Below are 5366 nucleotides of genomic sequence, written 5' to 3' on the forward strand. Positions count from 1 at the left end.
GAGGGTGGTGGAAGTGAAAATGATTAATGATTCTGCGAGGAAATTGGATGGCCACCTGAGGAGATTAAACTTGCAGGGCTACGGAGATAAAGTGGGGGAATGGGACTGACTGGATTGCTCTACAGAACTGGCATGGACACGATGGGCCCAATGGCCTCCTTCTGTGCCATAATGACTCTATGACAATGTTTTGGAACAGCAGTGATTGGAAACCATAACCATCTTCCTTTGTGTCTTGTTTGACTCCAAGGAGTTTACCCCTTGACCCTATTAACCTGAGTTTCACTGGAAGACATGGTCAATCAAATTCTGCCTTGATGTCATAGGCTGACAACTCATCTCTCCTCTCCTTAGCATTTAGCTTTTGTGTGCATTTCCGGATCAAGGTTGTGACTAGATCGTGCACCCAAAATGAGTGTTGTGTTCACAGGTTGTTGGTCAGTATTGGGCAGTGACTGAGTGGAGGGTGGTAATTGGTTGGGTTGAATTATCCTGCTTTTTTGTGGATAGAACATACCTGGGCAATCTTCCACATTGTTGGGGGGATGCTATTGTCCCTGGTCTACTGGAATAGCTTGACTTGGTAGTTCTGCTCTTCAGTACTACAGCTAGGATGTGTCAGGACACAGTGCTTTTGTTGTGGGTACTTGTGTTGCGGATGCAGTCGTATCCTCAATATAGGACTTAAGTGAACTGTAGACTTTACTTCGTTGGAATTAAGACATAGATTAAGGATTTGGTCCAACAATCCCCTCTTAGCCACACTCTCGTTATGTCCCTCAACCCTGTCTCAACAAATGCTTCTAGCTGCCTTTTAAACCAATTATGCTGTCTGTGTCAGCGATCTTCACTGATAACTTAGTCCCAGCTTGATTAACCTCAGGGTGGATAATGTTTCCTCCAGATTTTGCCTTTTCCCCATTTCTCACTTGTGTCCCCTTCACCCTCAACAGCTTTTTGTGGGGGGGGGGGGGGGGGGGAAAAGAGAGTTCTAGATTTCCACTACCCTTTGTGTGAAGAAGTGCTTCTTGGCATCACCCCTGAATGATCTAGCTCTAATTCTAAGACTATGCTCCCTTGTTTCCCACATTACAATAAAGTGATTACACTCAAAAAGAACTTCATTGGCTGTAAAGCACTTTGGGACACTCTGAAGTCCTGAAAGGCGCCATAGTTTTTTGTTGTCTCTCCTTTGTTCTGGATTTACCCGCCGGAGGATATAGATTTTCATCGTCTACCCAATCAAAGCCTTTAATCATCTTAAAAACCTCGATCAGATCGGCCCTAAATATTCTACACTAGAGGGAATACATGCCTCGTGTATATAACTTATCCTCATAAGTCATCTCCTTTACTATCTAAGTGAATCTGTGTTACACCATCTCCAAGGCGTCTTTGACTTGCATGGTGAGTTTTTGAATGCCATTAAAGACAAAACACACCATAAAATATTTTTAAAATAAAGGGCAGTATGTTCAACCTTGGCAGTGATGGGCAATATCGATGGGCCACCAATTATACCCTCTGCTTCATTTCCCTTTATATTGACCCGGACGTGACATATAACATGCGCCTCATCCAAATATCACCTGCCATACCCCCTTGCCAAAGTTGAACGTTGCGGCCCAAAATATTAACCTAAGAAAAAAATGGTGACTCCAAAATCATAGAATATTACAGCACAGAAGGAGGCCATTCAGCCTATCGTGTCCATGCCAGCTCTCTGCAAAAGCAACTCACCGAGTCCCACTCCCCCGCCTTTTCCCCGTCGCCCTGCAACTTTTTTCTCTTCAGATAATTGTCCAATTCTCTTTTGAGAGTCACAATTGAACCTGCCTCCACCACACTCTCGGGCAGTGCATTCCAGATCTGAACCACTCCCTGTGTGAAAAAGTTTTTCCTCATGTCACCATTGCTTCTTTTGCCAATCATCTTAAATCACTGCCCTCTGGTTCTTCGGCCAATGGGAACAGTTTCTTCCTACCTACTCTGTCCAGTCCCCTCATGATTTTGAACACCTCTATCAAATCTCCTCTCAATCTTCTCTTCTCCAAGGAGAACAGCCCCAGCTTCTCCAACCTATCCACGTGACTGAAGTTCCTCATCCCTGGAACCATTCGTGTGAATCTTTTCTGCACCCTCTCTAATGCCTTCACATCCTTCCTAAAGAGTGGTGCCCAGAACTGGACGCAATACTCCAGTTGAGGTGGAACTGTACAGGTTTATCATAACTTGCTTGCTTTTGTATTCTATGCCCATACATATAAAGACCAGGATCCCATATGCTTTATTAACTGCTTTCTCAACCTGCCTTGCAACTTGCAATGTTTCGTGCACATGCACCCCCAGGAGTTTTTCCAAAAATATACTTTATTCATAAAAATGTGCATAAAATTACATTGCAAAACAGTTCCATGTTGACATTCCAGAAAGTGCAAAAGAAATCAGTTTTCTTCAATACAGGAGTGAGTTGCCTCACAACCCTTCCATTCCATTTTACCTGCCATGTACATTTTACAGCCAAACCATATTTTGGTGCATACAGCCCGAGGGGTTTCCCATGTGTCCAGCCCCTCGGTTCACTACGGAAGGAGGACCTTACACAGTGGTCTTTCTCCATTGAGCCTTTGCCGTGGCTACCCCAAGCTTTAGTGCGTCCCTCAGCACATAGTCCTGGACCTTGGAATGTGCCAGTCTGCAAATCCGGTCGTGGACAACTCTTTGCGCTGGAAGACGAGCAGGTTTCAGGCAGACCAAAGGGCGCCTTTCACTGAATTGATGGTCCTCCAGCAGCAGTTGATGTTTGTCTTGGTGTGCGTCCCTCGGAACAACCCGTAGAGCACAGACTCCTGTGTTACAGAGCTGCTCGGGATGAACCTTGACAAAAACCACTGCATCTCTTTCCACACCTGCTTTGCAAAAGCACATTCCAGAAGGAGTTGGGCAACTGTCTCTTCCCCACCACAGCCACCTTGAGGGCAGCATGCGGAGGCAGTGAGATTCCAGGCATGCAGGAAGGATCTGACGGGGAGGGCTCTTCTCACCACCAGCCAAGCAACATCTTGGTGCTTGTTTGAAAGTTCTGGTGATGAGGCATTCCGCCAAATGATTTTGGCGGTCTGCTCAGGGAACCATCCAACAGGATCCACCATCTCCTTTTCCCGTAGGGCCTTGAAGACATTCCGTGCAGACCACTGCCTGATGGATTGGTGGTCAAAGGTGTTTTTCTGCACAAACCTTTCCACAAAGGATAGGTGGTACGGCACGGCCCAACTGGATGGAGCGTTCCGCGGCAATGTGACCAGGCCCATCCTTCGCAACACCGGGGACAGAAAGAACCTCAGCACATAGTGACACTTGGAGTTTGCGTACTGGAGGTCTACACACAGCTTGATGCAACTGCACATGAAGGTGGTCATCAGGATGAAGGCGACATTGGGTACATTTTTCCCGCCCTTATCCAGAGGTTTGAACATCGTGTGCCTCTGGACTCGGTCCATTTTGGGATCTCCAGATAAAGCGGAAAATGGCTCGGGTGACCGCCACAGCGCAGGAGTGGGGTATGGGCCAGACCTGCGCCACGTACAGCAACAATGTGAGCGCCTCGCACCTGATGACCAGGTTCTTACCCACAATGGAGAGAGATCGCTGCTCCCACATACTCAGCTTGTGTTGTACCCTGGCTACTCATTTCCTCCGGATTTGGGTGCACACCCCGGCCCTTCCGAACCATATCCCCAGCACATTCATGTAATCTGACCTGACGGTGAAGGGGACAAATCATCGGTCAGCCCAGCTCCCAAAGAACATGGCCTCGCTCTTGCCGTGGTTAACTTTGGCTCCCGAGGCCAGTTCGAACTGGTCACAGATACTCATCAGTCTGCGCACGGACAGCGGATCCGAGCAGAAGACGGCGACGTCATCCATGTACAGGGAGGTTTTAACCTGAGTGCCTCCACTGCCTGGGATTGTCACCCCTCTTATGCTCACATCCTTCCTAATGGACTCAGCAAAGTGTTCAATACAGCAAACAAACAAGACCGGGGAGAGAGGACAGCCCTGTCTGACTCCAGATTGGATCGGGAAACTTTCTGATTCCTACCCATTGATTGAGACTGCGGTACTGATGTTTGTGTAGAGCAGTTTGATCCAATTGCAGATTTCCTCCCCAAACCCCATTTTGGAAAGCACGTCCACCATGTAGGTGTCTGATATCCTGTCAAAAGCCTTCTCCTGGTCCAGGCTGATGAGGCAGGTGTTCACCCTCCTGTCCCGTACATAGGCGATCGTATCCCTGAGTAGCGCGAGGCTGTTGGAGATCTTCCTGCTGGGTACAGTACCGGTCTGGTCAGGGTGGATCACCAACTCCAGAGCAGACTTGACTCGACTGGCTATGACTTTGGACAGAATCTTGTCGTCAATATTAAGCAGTGAGATGGGCCGCCAATTTCTGATTTCCGCCCTCTCCCCCTTCCGCTTGTAAATGAGGGTGATGATGCCTTTTCTCATGGATCCTGACATGCTGCCGGCCAGGAGCATACTCTCGTATACTTCCAGCAGATCCGGGCCGACCCTGTCCCACAGGGCCGAGTACAACTCAACCGGTAAGCCATCGCTTCCGGGAGTTTTACCCGTCTCGAAGAACTTGACGGCCTTTGTCAGCACGTCCAGGGTTAGCGGCTTGTCCAGTCTCTCCCTCCTCCTGTCATCTAAGACCTCTGTGATAGGTGACAGGAAGGACTGGGAGGCTCTGCTGTCTGTGGGCTTCGCGTCAGACAGCCCAGCATAAAAGGATTTGCTGATCCTTAGTATGTCGGACTGCGAAGACGTTACCGAGCCATCCTCTTCCTTCAGGCTTCTGATAACAGTGCACCTCCTTCCTTATCCTTCACCCCCACCTGAACGGTGTTACACACTCCCTGGCCTGAAGCTCTAGGTCTCCAGGTCCCTCTGCTCCTGGAAAACCTTTAGAATTGTACCCTTTGTTTTATATTGCCTCTCCTCGTCCTTCCTACCAAAATTAATCACTTCACACTTCTCTGCATTAAATGTTGTGTCATCAGCATATTTCAAAATTGTGCCCTGTACACTCAAGTCTAGGTCATTAACATACATCAGGAAAAGCAGGGTGTTAAAATTGATCAATGGAGAACCTTCATACAGTCAGAAAACTCTGGAAAATGGATCAACTCAAGAGTTAAATTAGTACTTTATAGGGAAGTGGGGAATGTGAGAATGCTGTCCTAAATTGCGACTAAATCTGGGGATTTCACCAAATGGGAAAGGAGAGATTTGAGGGACTCTGCATAATGCAACAGATTAAAATAAAACTGTGTCCAGTGAGAGGAGGCTGGGAATCACATTAC

At 47.9% G+C, this 5366-nt stretch overlaps 1 protein-coding gene across 2 annotated transcripts in view; it reads right to left on the reverse strand.

Moving 5' to 3' along the window:
- nosip (nitric oxide synthase interacting protein) overlaps positions 1-5366 on the reverse strand; it is a 32910-nt gene that overhangs the window by 26838 nt on the left and 706 nt on the right. The window lies entirely within an intron of this gene.

The sequence above is a fragment of the Heterodontus francisci genome, chromosome 41 (assembly GCF_036365525.1).
Source record: "Heterodontus francisci isolate sHetFra1 chromosome 41, sHetFra1.hap1, whole genome shotgun sequence".
In the NCBI taxonomy this organism is placed as follows: domain Eukaryota; kingdom Metazoa; phylum Chordata; class Chondrichthyes; order Heterodontiformes; family Heterodontidae; genus Heterodontus; species Heterodontus francisci.